General features: G+C 54.2%; 1 protein-coding gene and 1 long non-coding RNA gene across 5 annotated transcripts in view; one reads left to right on the plus strand and one right to left on the minus strand.

Moving 5' to 3' along the window:
* The window catches only part of LOC106992921 (uncharacterized), a 72830-nt gene that overhangs the window by 24310 nt on the left and 33636 nt on the right, over positions 1–14884 (plus strand). Inside the window, exon 2 of one of the 4 annotated variants that reach the window (XR_013402805.1) lies at positions 2639–2749. The exons of the other annotated variants lie outside the window; for them this stretch is intronic. The gene's annotated coding sequence lies outside the window, so the exon portion shown is untranslated. The remainder of the gene's footprint in view (positions 1–2638; positions 2750–14884) is intronic. 4 annotated transcript variants of the gene reach the window in all.
* On the minus strand, positions 2573–4934 carry LOC144333782 (uncharacterized). The gene is made up of 2 exons (XR_013402812.1): positions 4606–4934; positions 2573–4066 (listed from the first exon to the last, which is right to left on the minus strand). It is a non-coding gene; the product is annotated as an uncharacterized LOC144333782 (long non-coding RNA).

A 14884-nucleotide genomic window follows, 5' to 3' on the forward strand; every position in this document is an offset into this window, starting at 1 on the left:
TTTTTTTTTTTTTTTTTTGAGACAGAGTCTCGCTCTGTCGCCCAGGCTGGAGTGCAGTGGCACGATCTCGGCTCCCCCCAAGCTCCGCCTCCCAGGTTCAAAGGATTCTTCTGCCGCAGCGTCCTGAGTAGCTGGGATTACAGGCGGATGCCATGACGCCCAGCTAATTTTTGTATTTTTAGTAGGTATGGAGTTTCACCATGTTGGCCAGGCTGGTCTCGAACTCCTGACTTCAGGTACTCTGCCTGCCTCGGTCTCCCAAAGTTCTGGGATTACAGGCATGAACCACCGCGCCCAGCGGAAGGCAGGAATCTTTACTTTTCTCACTGATGTCTCCCCACTGCCCAGAACTTGCCAGGCCATTTTAGGTGCTCTATAGACATTTACTTAGGTTGTCGCTGGCACTGGAGCTGACAGCAGAGAGAAGCTTGAGGGAAGAAGGGGGGTCCTCAAAGCCATGGCTGCTCCTCAGAGGGGAGGTGGGGGCAGGGGAAGGAGAGGGGCCAGGCGGCCACTGGATCTCTAGACCACCCACCCCACTTGTCCTCCTCCCGGGGGCGTGGGGGCATGTCCGCCCTGCACACGCATGTTGGCGCACACCTGCGTTCGCTGCATACGTGGCCCCACCTCCCACCTAGTCCATCTGCACGCGCAGCTGACGTGGCTGTGGTTTTGAGGCCCCAGAGGTACAGATTAGCGTCAGGGTGTCTGTCCTCTTCGGCTGCAGCAGCAGGCTGGGGTGGGGACAGGCACCCCCTGCAAGCAAGCACACAGAGGCCTTTCCTCCCTGAGCGTCTTGCACACACATGTGAACAGACAGGTGGTCCCCCAGGCTGGCTGTCCTTAGACCTCAGGCCCAGGAGCTGTGCACCTATCTGTACTAGGCCTTGCTGCAGGGGAACGGGGTGGGGGTGGGGGCAGAGGAAGTGGCTGCAGGCACCCTTCCTAGTGTCTGAACTTCCACCTTTAGTATTTGTGTCCGACGCATGGGCGCCCAGCTTTGTCAGTTCTTTCCTTTGAGGGAAGCGTTATTTCTTTTGCCTTCTCATGTCAAAACCACATCCCTGTGGGACGGGTTCCACATTCAGCCCTTAGTGGTGTCGAGCTTGTCTGCCCAGGGCTCCCTCATGCACACACCATGTGGCCAGTCCTGGGGAGCATGCTGGTTCCCTGCTCAGAAACCTGCTGCTGCCAGCTCCAGCCCCGCACTCGGACCCAGTGCTCGAGACCCTGCCCTGCGGCCTTCTCCACCCCAGGCATCCTGCTTTGTGAGGAGATGAGTGTGGCCTTGAGCCAGATGTCCAGGTTCAATGCCAGCTCTGTAGGACTGGCAAGTCACTTAGCCTCTGTGCCCAGGTTCTCTCCCTTGCAGAACTGTTGTGAGAGTTAAGTAGGTTCATACATGCAAAGTGCTTAGCACAACATCTACTGTGCAGGAAAGCTGTCCATTAATATTAGCTGCCATGATGATCATTTCCTGCCTCAAAGTCAGGAGGGCCGAGAAATGGCCTTGTCAGGGTTTTGCAGCCCAGCTCTGGCCTCCCAGACTGAGCCAGCTGCTTCCAGGTCACCTGGGAGCTTGTTGGAGACTCAGAGTCCCAAGCCACTCTAGGGGTTGTGACACAGCAGCTGCGGGCTGGGCTGGGGTGGTGGGGCTAGGGGCCCCACACTGGGGCCTGCAGGCATCTGTGGGACAGGAATTCCCTGCAAGGCCCTTCCCCAGTCTCAGACTGGTCCGTCCACCCAAGTCTTTCCACTTCTGCTTCTCCAGATCCCTTGTGCCTTGCAAGGCTCCTTTCCTGCAGGAAGTAGGCTCAGGAACCCTGCCGCCAACACCCCACAACCCATACTTCCTGGAGCCTCGGTTTCCTCAAGTATGAAAGGGGATAAAAAACGCCCACATCTCAGGATTCACATCAAGCGAGGTCTTAGATGGAAAGTGCCTGGCCCGTGGCAGCAAGGCTAGTTATTATTACTGCTGTTGGTATTATTGCCCGCACCCTGCACCTGCTGAGCACCTGCATGTTCCTCTGGGTGCCTGGCAGGGTCTAAGTGCCTAAACTCACATCAGGCGTTGGGAAAGACGTGTTGACCAGGGTGGACTCTGATTAACCTTCCACCTCCTTGCCTTGGGCTCTTGGAGCTGAGAGGGAGCACCATGGCTGGAGTCTGAGGGTGGCTGGCCCTCACTACAAACAGCCTGAGTGAAGGAGGAAGGAAGAGGTGTTGAACTGAGTGGCTTGGGCCCCAAAGGAAGTTGAAAGCTAGGCCGCGGAGTGACAGTTCTTGGGGGCCCCACTGCAGCTCCCTGCCTGCCCCACCAGCTGCTGTCAGTGGGGAGTGCACCGGCCCGGGGTGGGTAGAGGTAGGGTCCCAGCCTGGGCCAGCTGCCTGGGCCCTGCCACTGCAGACCTGGACAGCCACCCGAGCTTTGTGTCTTGGGGTCAGCATTGCCTTCTCCAGGCTCCTTCAGTGGAAGCCGTTTACCGGCACCTTCTCACTGCACACCCAGGCCCCACCTCGCCCCACCTCGCCCAGGCGCAGCCCTAGAAAATATCCATGAAGCACTCACTGTGTGCCAGGTGGTTTCAGTTCCACAACCTCATTTAATCCTCCACAATTCCTTGACATTTTATAGGAAAGAAAACTGGCTCAGAGAGGCTGAGTCACCTGCTCAAGATGACACAGCTTGTGGGTGGCTGAGTTGGCCTTCCAACCCAGATTCCTGTCATGTTCCTCAAGCCGACAGGTGGGTGAATTTGTGCTGGAAGAGACTGTGCGACTAGGCCACTTGTTTGTCAGGGAGGAAATAGACAGCCCGCACTGGGAATTGAGTGCCCCAGGCCATGCCGCAGGCTCCTGGCAGAACCAGGATGGGTTATAGAAACTTCTTTTGGCACTGGGTGCCAATGGGAGGGGCTCTGCCGGGAAGGCTTCCTCCTTTGCTGCCTGCAGGTCTCCACTCAGAGGCCACCTCCCCAGAGAGAAGCCTTTCTGGCAGTCCTAACTGAAGTAGGGCACTGTTACCCTCTCCCCCTGGGCTGGCTTCAGTTTTCTTGGTGGCACTTATTGTCACTTGCAGTGTTATGTATTCAATTATTTATTTATTGTTTCTCCCCCATGCTAGAATGTGAACTCCATGAGCTCCAGGAGGATCTGTCATGTTCCCTTGCCTAGAATAGTACCTTGCACAAACTCAACAATTTTTTGTGGAATGAATGAATGAGAGTGCCAGGCGATAAAGAAGCAAGCATGCATGGGGGAAAGTTTGGTGTGATCATTCTGGTGGAGGAGGGAACTGAGAAGTAATTTACAAAAGGGAAGGGGCAGGGCCACTGTGGACAGCCGTAGCTTCTGGCACGAAGACTACGAAGTGAATGGTGCCCCCTGCAGTTGGACAGTTCTCAACTTGGACAACAGTCCATGGTGCCCCTACGGGTGGGAAAGGACCATCCCCTCAGCAGGGACTGAGGGAGAAGGGAGCCAGGAATGGGGCAGGTCTGCAGGTGCCTGTAGCGGGAGGAACAGGCTGTTCCCTCTGTAAGGACGCCACGTGGTTGCGGTTAGCAGTTTGCCATCCGGTGTTGTCTCCACAGACAGTTGTCCAACCAGGGAGGGGGCGAGTGCTTTGCTGTGAGCAATCGCTAGTACCTGGAGCACCCAGCGGGCTGCGGGCAGGAAAATCACCCGACACACCCCACAAACACACACCAAACACTGTGGACAAAGATAATCGCAACAGGCAGAGGGGGGCTGTTTCCTGAGCCAGTCCTGGGCTCAGAGGTGGAGGACACTGTGTACTGAGGTCTCTCCCCTGAGCAGGGGCCTCAGCGAGGAACTTGTCACAGCTCTGTGGGCCCGGCCCCCTTCCTCCTCCCCAGCCCCACAGGCCGGGCACAGCAACAATCACCCAGCAATCGCGGGCCGTCTTCAGTGAGTCACCCTGCCCACAGCGAGCCTGGCTGGACGATGTTATCAGCTCCCCTGCTTACTTAATTCCTCGGGTGACATCACCACCGCCTCCGTCTTCTCCTTCTCGGCACTGTAGCCTGCAGCCTGGCATATCCTGGAAGGGAAGGCGGTGGAGGTCTCTTGCCAGAAACTACCAGGGCAGGTACATTGGAACCTTCCGTTCCTTGACCTTTAGCCCCAAGAGGCTTGCCCTAGTTTCTTGCTGTGCACACAGGGGCCTCAGTTTACCTCCCAGGAGATGCTGTCTGCAGTGAAGCCCTGGGAAATGCATGGCGCCCCTACTCTGTGCTCATGCCCTCTCTCCTTGCGGAGAGGGAGTTTCCTGTTGGACAGAGGCCAAGCTGCTCGCCCTTCAATGTGTCCAGTTTATCCTGGGGTTGCACCCCCAAGTCCAGCCTGAGTTCTGTCTCACGTGGACACAGCTGCCTCCTAGCCTCTGTGATGGGCCTTTGGGTTCCCAGGCTCTCCCAGGCTCAGATGGGGCAGCCTGCTGGCCTTCTATCCACCTCTGTGTCCGGCCACCATGCCCTGGGACTTAGCCCCTCACCTCCTGGGAGCCCAGGCCAGCCCTTCCCTGCCACAGCCTAGCATTCCCTTCTGCATCCCCTCACCTTCACCATTCCCAATACCAACCTGCAGGCCCAGTGGCACATGGGAAGTGCCGGAGGGTCAGTATAGCAGTGACAGAAGTGACCGGAGATGTGTGTGGTTCCCTTTCAGCCTGGCCTCCTCCTCTGCATCCCAGTGGGATGAGGGAGGGGATTAGTTCCTCTCCCTGAATTGTCCTACTCTACGTCCTCCCCACCATTTGAGCTGGACAGCAGAGGGGGGAGGCTGAGAGGCCCCAGGGAGGGGCTGAGTGCAGGCCTCCCCAGCCAGACCGCAGTCTGTGATGGGAAGCTGCCCAAGCCTGGCATGCGAGGGAGGCAGTCAGGGGAAGCGGGTGGGGCTGGGCAGGGACAAGAGGCAACCCTCTGAGCTGCCAGCTTCCTCTATGACCCTCAGGGGACAGTTCCTCCAATGGCACTGCCAGAGGCTGGGGAAAGAGGTGTCTGAACACCAGTCACTTTTGCTCTAGTTTGACCGAAACGAATTGTTCCTTAGAAGGAAAAAGAAAAAAACAAAACCACAAAACCCCAAAAACCTCACCATTGAGGTCATGCTGATCACCCCGTAGGCTGATAAACAAGTCCAGGAGCAGACAGCATCCCTGGGCAGGGTGAGCACCCGCCACCGCACCCTTCCCATGGGCATCGGAGGTCGGCCTCGCCACTGAACACAAACACTGCTGCCCCCTCCACATCCTGGAAGGCTGCAGAATGCTGTTCCAACCTTCTGGAGTGGGGGGGCCCAGAGAGAGGTCAAAGCAAGCCTGGGCTCCTCCCGACACATGCCACTCTCACTATACTGCTGTTTCCTCACCTGTTGAGTGGAGGAGCGATTGAGGTATTAAGTGTGAAGGTACTTGGAAGCGTTCACTGGCCAGCCAAGAGGCTGGCCCTGAAGAGAGGGGAAGGGGGAGAGGGAACATTTCAGAGAAGAGATCCCACCTCAATGATCTAAGGTCAGTTGATGACATCTGGCCTCAAATCTGATAGGCTCCCTTTAAGTCCTGAGCTGAGTTCTTATGAATGATTCTAGTGAAGTGCACACCTCAAGAGTGATTGGTACCATTGCTGAACTTGGCTTGTGGTCTGCTCAGACCCTTGGCTCCTTCTCCAAGTTCTAGAACACAACCTAACCAGATTTAATGGGTGTTCTTACTGTTGTACTTCCCTCGTTGATTGCAGACTAAGCTCAAATTCTAGTCCATCCTGATTGCTTCCCTCAGTTGAAGAGTACAGCCTGACTTTAGCTCTAGTTTGAGCCCTTATTCCTCTCTTTTTTTCTTTTTTTTTTTTTTTGAGATGGAGTCTCACTCTGTCATCCAGGCTTGAGTGCAGTGGCATGATCTCAGCTCACTGCAACCTCCGCCTCCCGGGTTCAAGCGATTCTCCTGCCTCAGCCTCCTGAGTAACTGGGATTACAGGTGTGCACCAACATGCCTGGCTAATTTTGTATTTTTAGTAGAGATGGGATTTCACTATATTGGCCAGGCTAGTCTTGAACTCCAGCCCTCAGGTGATCCTCCTGCCTCGGCCTCACAAAGAACTACCACTCCTGTCCTGACCGCTTATCCCTCTTTAACTCTGAGCTCAAAGCTCCCGTCTACTTCCAGAGCCCCATACATGCCTTACACTCATTTGTCCGAAACCAAAGTTGTCTTTCTCTTACCAGTGCATTCCTCCACTTGAATGCTGCATCTTAGCTCACAGTCACACTCCCCATCATCCACACCAGAGGCTGAGCCACCCTTGACCACCGCCTTCTGTCCAGTGCGTCTTATTGGCTCTCTCATCTGGTGGGTTCTAACGCTTTGGTGTCTTAAGGCTTCATCCCCTCTTCCTCATTCCTCTCCACCTCTCAGTTTCTATAGTAATTTAGATCCTCATCTCTTTCCTTAAGAACAACCAGTGGAACCAATCAGAACTCCGAGGCCATCCTCACACAGCTGCCAAGGGCTTTTTTCTGATGCCATGGTGCCCTCCTCTCTTGGTGGCTCCCTGCCTGCCCCTCTAGCTTCATGCTCTGACCCTGCCGGGCGCAGACCATGTGCATCTGGAAACAGCTGGGCCTAACTGCTTCATTAGCTATGCTCAGGCTGCTGGCAAGGCCCTCCCCTCCTCCCTGTCCCCCTCCGCTGCCTCCTCCAGGAGGCTTCCCTGACTGAAGACACATGGCTAGTGCTCCTTCTTCCGTGCCCCTACCCTGTCCACTTCCTGCTGAGCATGCTCCTCCCTCGGGTGCCTTCCCAGTTACAGACTCAGTCCCTACCCTGGCCGCAGACAGGGCCTTCTTCTCTCTACCTAGACTGCAGCCCCACCAACCCTATGTGGTGGCTATGTGCCAGGCAGACCTGGAGTGGGTATCCCGTTTTACCCACTTCCCACTGGGGACCTCAGACAAGTGACTTTCTCTCTCTAGATCTTCCTTTCCTCATCTGTCAAATGGGAGGATAATATAACCTGTGTCCCAGGATGGGTGGTTGGGCCTGGCACACTGTGAGGGGCAGCACAGGGCGTCCATGCGGCACCCGCTGTTGTGATGAATTGCTAGGACCTGGGAGAAAGTGCAGAGGGACCAGGGCTCCCCAGCACAGTCCTCCTGTTCTTCCCCTTTCTGGCTGTCTGCTCTCTCCACCCAGAAGAGGACTTGGGCGAGGCCACCTCTTCCCCTCTGCAGCACTTCCTCCCCAGGACCCAGTGCTGTCCACACCGGTGGCAGGGTCCAGTGTCAGACTCGTTCTCCTCAGCCGGGGACGGTGTGGGCTGCCACACTCCTCTCCCTGGCTGCAACTGCAGTGCTTTGCTCAATAAGGCCCCAAGGGTTGCTGCAACCAAACAGGGACTGAGCCACTGAGGTGACACACAGTACACCAGTGGCTGCTAGCTCCAAAGTCCAGATGCTATGCACTCTGCCCTGCTGCTGCCCCTTCTGCCTTTCTTTTGGCATCTGAATGACCTTAGTCTCCTTATCTGCAAAATGGGCATAATAATTGCTTCTCTTGCTTCCTCAGCCAGAGGACAGGGAGAACAATGGGGCTGGGCTGGGAAGTTGTGAGAAAGTGAAGACCTCGCTGTGTGCAAGGCAGGCGAGCCTGGCTGGGGCGAGGGATATGACAGGAGGAACTGCAAGGAGACCTCACCACCCATCCAGCCACCTTCCATCGTTGGCCAGGGCCGCGTGTCTGAGTCCACAGCGCCCCCTGCTGGCTAGTCGGCCCAGAAGCTCCCTGTGGGCAGCACCAGTCCCACACGGCGTTTCCCCGCAGGGACCACGGGGAAGGAGCGGCCCCTGCCCTCAGGGAGCCCCATTGGAGGAAGGACGTGCACCCAGACCTCAGGGAGCCCAGACGGGGCGTGGGGAGCCAGGGCTTTTGTCTGAGAAGGGAGCTCCCGAGGCCAAGGAGCATACCATTCTGCTCTGAGGAACCTGCTGAAATCCTTCTGCGGAAGGTCTACTGCCCGCCAGGGAGCCAGTGGTCAGCTCCAAGTCCAGCAGCCACGCCTTGATTAGGGCTGCCCCCCAATCCGCTCCCATCCCACATGTACTGTGAAGGGGGAACATCGGGCAAGGACAGACCCTGACAAGTCAGGCTGGGGCTGGTCAGGTCCCTGGCTCGCCCTCAGGCTGGGCCCCCGTTGGCATCAGTGGTGGCGCTCCCAGCCCTCCAGAGCCCAGGCGCCTTCCTCCCCCGTCGGACCTTTCCTCCAACTCAGTGGCTTCATCATCTCAGCTTTTCCTTAGCCTGGTTCTGTGCTGGGTGCTGGGGATTCTGGGAGGAGAAGCCCCTAACTGGCCCTCTGGGATCTCAGACATGCCCTTATCCCCTACCCTACCATCCCCCTTCCCTCCTTCCTCTTCAGTGTCTTCCCTGCTCCCTGGGCTCCAGGACCTGCTCTAGGAGGAAGGCAGCTGGGGCAAACAGACACCCCCTAGATTAAAATCCAGCCAGCGGTGGCCATCCTTCCAGGATGCTCTCCCAGTCATCCCACATCCTGGGCTTTTGCTTACTGTCTTTGAGACTTTCCCCTCAAAATCTGTTCTCCCCCAACTGCCTACATAAGTCCCCAGTGGAATTTCACCTCCTCCAGGAAGCCTCCCTGGCTGGATCTCAGCCTCTGTGGTTTTTCCCAGCTTTAGACTTTTTCAGGATCTTTTGGCACACACTGCTTTATCCTATCTGCCCATAGTAGATGCTCCACGCCTCAGGAAGGAAGATCTATGGCACCTTCTTCCTTGCACCCCTGGGAAGACCCAGGAGACAGTCTCTACATGCTCACTTAAGCCCATTTAAGTCAGTGGTTTTCAACTGGGCACAGTTTTGTCTCCAGGGGACATTTCTCAATGTCTAGAGATAATTTTGATTGTCACAACTTGGGGAGGGGGCGGTGCTACTGGCATCCAATGGGTGGAGGTCAGGGATGCTGTAACACCCCACAACGCACAGGCAAGCCCCCACCCCAACAAAGAACTGCCTAGCCCAATATGTCAGCAGTGCCCAGGTTAGAAATCCTGATGGAAATAAATTCATGGATTGAGGTATAAATATAGCGTCCAAGAAGAGGCAATGGCTCAGGCAGGAGCAAATCATCCCTCTGAAGGAGACAGAGAAGGAGCCTCCCCTCCATGTGACCATCACAGTCCCAGGCCCCTCCCACGCCCTTTCCTGGGCTGGTAGTGTCTAAGTGGAGGCTCACCTGAGCTAGAGGAGGAGGAGCCAGGGTCTGTCTAGAGAGTCTGTAGGGGAAGTGGGCTCTGTGTGAGCAGGTCTTTGGGAACAGGCTTGGCCTCAGTTTAGTCATCTGTAAAATGGGAATAGGTGGCCCCTTCCAGTTCTAATGGTTTAGGGTTCTAAACTGAGTCTCAGATGTGCACAATTCATTTTTCCCTCTGCTGATGGGCAGGACCCCTCCAGCAGAGCTGAGGGTAGAGTACAGTCTCTGGACCCCTTCACCAGATGTGTGGGGTTATTGTGGCTATAATTGCCCTTTGGGAAACAGCTGTGAGAACAAGAATGCTTTGATAGGTCCCATCAAAGCTTCCTTCACGTCTCCTGGGGACTGACGGGGTGGGGGCGCATGAAGAACTTCCAGCTGGGAGCAGCTGTTGGCCAGGCCCTATGCAGAGGTGGAGGCTTCGCCGGGTGGCCCCACTGTAGTTGGGGTTAAGAATGTCCCAGAGACTAGTCATCCTGAGACAGGCCTCTCTGAGGGCTCTTCAGGGGCCGTCTCTGTGCCCTCCTGGGGTAGGCTCGGGTGATGCAGGGTGCTTGGCTGCAGAGCAGAGGTGGCACTCTCCTGGTATGAAAACCTCTTGTGCCACAAGGGGCCTAGCTCTGGCTCCCTGGGGCAGGGGTCCACACAGAGGGCAGGGGAAAGTGAGCCCACAGAGCCCCTCTGAGGCCTCTCAGAGATAACCTGGTCTCTGGTTATCGAGGGGACCTGAGCACCTCCCTGTCCGGATCTCACAGACCTGCCTTATGGGGGCGAGCTCTATCCGGGGTCCACACCTGACCAGGAAGTGATTGGCCTTGGAGGAGAATAAGCAGGAGCCTCTCTGCCAGTCAAGGCCTTTTTAGCACTTTCCACAAGGAAATTGTTGCCTAAGCAGCCCCTTCTGCAAGTGGGGTGTGTGTATGGACATGTGCCTGTGCACACTGGCTGCACCGCGGCTGGGCTGGAACGTCCCTGGGTCCTATCATGCGGCTCTGCACGTAAGGCTGTATTTTGGAGTTGGCCCTGGGCCAGGTGCTGGAATCTCCACAGAGACATTGAACTCCTCCGAGCCTCAGCTTTCTCGTCTATGTATGGGCACAGTAATAGTTCCTACCTTATAGATGGTTGTGAGGGTCAAATGAGGGAACGTATGTTAAGCATTTAGTGTGGTCACTGGGGCATAGATTGTGCTCAGTGAGTGCTGGCAGGGGCTTTTGCTGCTGCTGTCATCATCATCATCACCACCATTCGAATGAACATCTTGATTTCCAGAATCCAACTTTTAGGTGATCTATTGCTTTAGCCCGATGTGAAAAACAAAGCACTGTCTCGCTTTCCCCACCAGCCCACTGCCTTCCAAGCAGCTTGCAGAGGCAGGTGGGAGAGGCTTTAGCCCAGGAACACCTTGGACATTTGGGGTATGGGATGAGGACCACAGATGTGGGGTGGCTGGGGATGGAACTGAGATTGGCTGTGTTCCTGTCGCCTTCGGGGAGTGTGTGTGAGAGCATGTGTGGTGAGTGTGTGAGGGTGCATGAGTGTGGTCTGCACCCTGTCTGTGTGTGTGTCTGTGTGGGGCATGCATGCATGCTCTGGGTGAGGGGCATGTGTGCCGGGTGTGCACCATGTAGGAATGCTTCTCAGTCCGTGTGTGTCAGGGCTTCTCTGCATTGATCCCCTCTGGGTTTCTCTGCCTCACTGCTCCCCAACTGAGTGCATCTGTGCTTCTGCTGCTGTGTGTGGGTACCTGGCCCTTGGGTCCTTTCTAACAGTGCCCCTGGTGGGCTGATTTGTGGGAGCTTCTGCTGCGTGAGAGGGCTCCAGGGCTGAGGTGAATGGAGGCCGCACAGGCCTGCTGCTTCAGGAGGACTGAATGTGGAGGCCTTCTGGGTCTGGAAACATCCTTCTCATGCCAGTAGAAGTTAAAGATTCTTCTTTCCTGGAGTAAAGACTCTCGGGTTACTAATTCCGAGCCACGATGGAGTTTAGAGTTCCACCCTGGACTGGTTCTCTCATTTTATGGCTGGGGATCTGAGACCTAGCCAGGATGGGGCATGGGGGGAATGGGCTGCTGTTGGGAACCTCGCTGGCCCTACTCCCTACCCTGAATAGTGTCTCTCCAGGGCCAGACGCTGTGCAGAGGTAGAAGTCTCAGCAGAGAATCTGGGTTCTCTCTCACCAGAGAATCTGGCACAGATTGTTCTGGGCATGGCAGGGACTTCTCTGGGAACGGGCTCCTAGAGCATAGCATTCCTGATAAACAATGAATAACTTTTTAGTATAGTATGTTGTAAATATTGCATGGAACATATTTATACTAAAAATTATTCATTATTTGTTTGAAATTCAAATTTAACCTGGCATTCTTATTTTTATTTGCAAAGTCTGGCAACTTAGCACTAAATGGGCTAAGAGGCTGGGGGAGAAGTAGGGAGACCCAGCCAGCCATGTTCCACTCTGGCCAGCAAATTCAGGGCAGCTCCAATCAGCTCATGCCTGTTGAGTGATTCCTGGGGCTCAGCCTCGTGCTGGGAGCATGGGGCTTACTCAGTCTGAGGCCCAATGCCTCTGCCTACTAGATCCACATGGTCTAATTCAGTGGACCTAAATGGTGGGGCCAGGGAACCAGACTGGCTTAGGATAGCTTTCCTACCGATGTGGCTGCTGTGTTTCAAATGTTAGGAGATGCTATTGTAATGAATAAAATGCACATTTGTTCCAAGGCAAGCATTGCATAAGGGCTGTTGCTATTAAAACTTTTTCTTGGCCGGGCGTGGTGGCTCATGCCTGTAATCCCAGCATTTTGGGAGGCTGAGGTGGGCAGATCACGAGTTCAGGAGATCGAGACCATCCTGGCTAACACGGTGAAACCCCGTCTCTACTAAAAATACAAAAAATTAGCTGGGCCCGGTGGCGGGCGCCTGTAGTCCCAGCTACTTGGGAGGCTGAGGCTGGAGAATGGCATGAACCCAGGAGGTGGAGCTTGCAGTGAGCCGAGATCAAGCCACTGCACTCCAGCCTGGGAGACGGAGCGAGACTCCATCTCAAACAAACAAACAAACAAACAAACAAAAACAAGAACCTTTTTCTCAATCCGGAGAATACCAAAAGCATAATTACTAGTGGAGAGGGACACATTTAGGGGTGTGATTTTCTACTGAAGAGTGTGAGAATTCTAGGACTTGACCTTTCATGTACCATAAACCCCATGGGCATGTGGTGAAGCCTATGGATGGACCCCTTCTTGGAATAATGTTTTCAGATGTGTAAAATGAAATTCACAGGGCTGCAGAAGAAACCAATGCTACTAAAATACTCTTACCAAAGCATTAAGAAAACAGCTCTGATATAGTAATATGCATGCTTCTTTATTGACACCTTAATGGTGATCATTTTAAAGTGGCAATGAATATAAATGATATTTGAAAAGACCTGCAACAACTCTGACGTGATTTAAAAATGTCTGTGATTTCGACTGGACTGGTGACAAAGCTTCAGGTTCTGCAAATACAACTGGAGATTTTTCCTACATCCATATTGAAAGGAAAGGCTACCTTTCAGCTGGAGCCTAGTGAAAACAAAGATACATTTTTTTACCATCTGAACTCATGAATGGCAGCATCATAGGAAAGGTAGAAAAGAGAAAAAAGGAATAAAACAACCCCCACATTCATGGACCCCTGAATTCTATTCCCAGACCTCTGGGTGAGAAGGGGCATCTGTAAACCCCAGGTTAACAGCATGTGCTCTCAAGGAAAACCCACAAGAGGATTAGAAAAGAGTTCAGGCAAGAGTCGCTCATGTGCAGAAGTGGGGTGAAATCAGACAGGAACATGATAGGCAATCTACACATGGGCCAGTGTGTAGGGGGCTCCGTGGCTGCCCACAGGACCCAGGAAAGACACAAAGTATGCTCCTACCTGCACTGCCTGACCCAGTGCTGCAGACCTTGGGTTAAGCATTGCTCTCCAAGGTCCTTGCTGTGTGGGCAGACCCTGTCCTTCCTGAGCAACCAGCCACGGGTTGACACTGGGGGATCTGGGCTGTTCTGGGGAGAAGGTCCTGGAGGAAAGGACTCAGGCAGAGCTGCTGACCAGGTGAGACCAGAGACCCTGGTTCGGAGAGGTGCTGTGGGCAGCTTTGGAATGAGGGGGAGGGAGGCAGGAAGGGTGGGGAGCATATTCAAGCCAGAGCTGGGTTTTGTCTTCACGGGTAGGAGTGCCCAGGATGAGATGCACATGAGAGGAAACCATGAGGAAGATTCTGGAAATCTATGCCTTTTGCCTCCTTCCTGAACTTCCTCTCTCTCTCCCCTCCTCCCACCTGGAATCAGGATCCAATTTCCTCTTTTTTCAAAATACAACTCAAAACAGATTTAATCTCAGAGGATTGTTCTGTGAGGACCTGTGGAAGCAAGTTGTTGCTGAGGTTGTAAGATAAAAATAAAAAGCTCTGAAAAATAAAAAGCTCATTCGGCACGTGAAGTGACTTGAATCCCTGGCTGCTGGTCACCTGTGTCCTGCCTGGACATCAGCTAGGGCCACATCTCAGGGTTAGTTTCCCTCCCCTGCCCCTTCCTGTCCTAAAGTGGTCCCAGTCCATGGGGACCTTTCAGAAATTACCACCTAGAAACCCTAAATTTGGAAAGGGCCTAGCACCCTGTGACCTGTGATAATCCTCACGGCAGAGGCTAAGCATGAAGATTCCCAGGCCCCTTCCAACCGAATGAATTGGAATCTCCTAGCAGCTTTTGGGGATTCTGCTGCAGCTGGTGCGTGAAGTCCACCCCGGGCAGGCCTTGTCCCTGGCTGGCTGCTTGCTCAGTGAGCTCCTGGAGGTGGTCTGTGTTGGGGGCCTTTCTTTATGCAGTGTGTCAGAGAGGGGGCTTCAGGACAGAACTTTTAAGCTCTTGAAAACTGTCTGTTGATAGCCACAATCATTCTGAAGTGCAGTGAGATGGGGTGGGGTAGAGTAGGGTGGGTGTTGCCCAGTGTGTGAGATGTGGGATTCTTTGGTGCCAGGTGACAGAGGGTCAGCGCTGATACAGTAGAATGTGTTGGAGTCGCCTGACAGGGGTTGTCTGAGACACTTTTCAGGTGGTGTGGCAATGATGGTCCTGACCTCCCATCACTCAAGGCCAAGGGACACAAAGGACACAAGGGACACAGGCAGTCCCACAGAAAGGAGGGCTTTCCATTCCTCTGGAACAAACTGTGATCCACTGTGGGCAGCCTGCATTTATGGTCCTAGACACCCAAAGCCCTTCTCTTTAAGCTTTAAATTCCTACCAGGCCAGTATTTCCAGAACTTTTTGAGCAACATTACTAAACCATGGAATGTAAGAAGTCTCCTCCCACAAACACACAAAACTAGTAATTTTTTTTTTTTTCTTTTTGAGACAGGGTCTTGCTCTGTCTCCCAGGCTGGAGTGTAGTGGCCCAATCATGGTTTACTGCAACCATGACCTCCCAGGCTCAAGTGATCCTCCCACCTCATCCTCCTGAGTAGTTAGGACTACAGGTGCATGCCACCATGCCTGGCTAACTTTTATATTTTTTTGTAGAGACAGGGTCTCGTTATGTTGCCCAGGCTGG

This window comes from Macaca mulatta, chromosome 13 (genome assembly GCF_049350105.2).
Source record: "Macaca mulatta isolate MMU2019108-1 chromosome 13, T2T-MMU8v2.0, whole genome shotgun sequence".
Taxonomy (NCBI): domain Eukaryota; kingdom Metazoa; phylum Chordata; class Mammalia; order Primates; family Cercopithecidae; genus Macaca; species Macaca mulatta.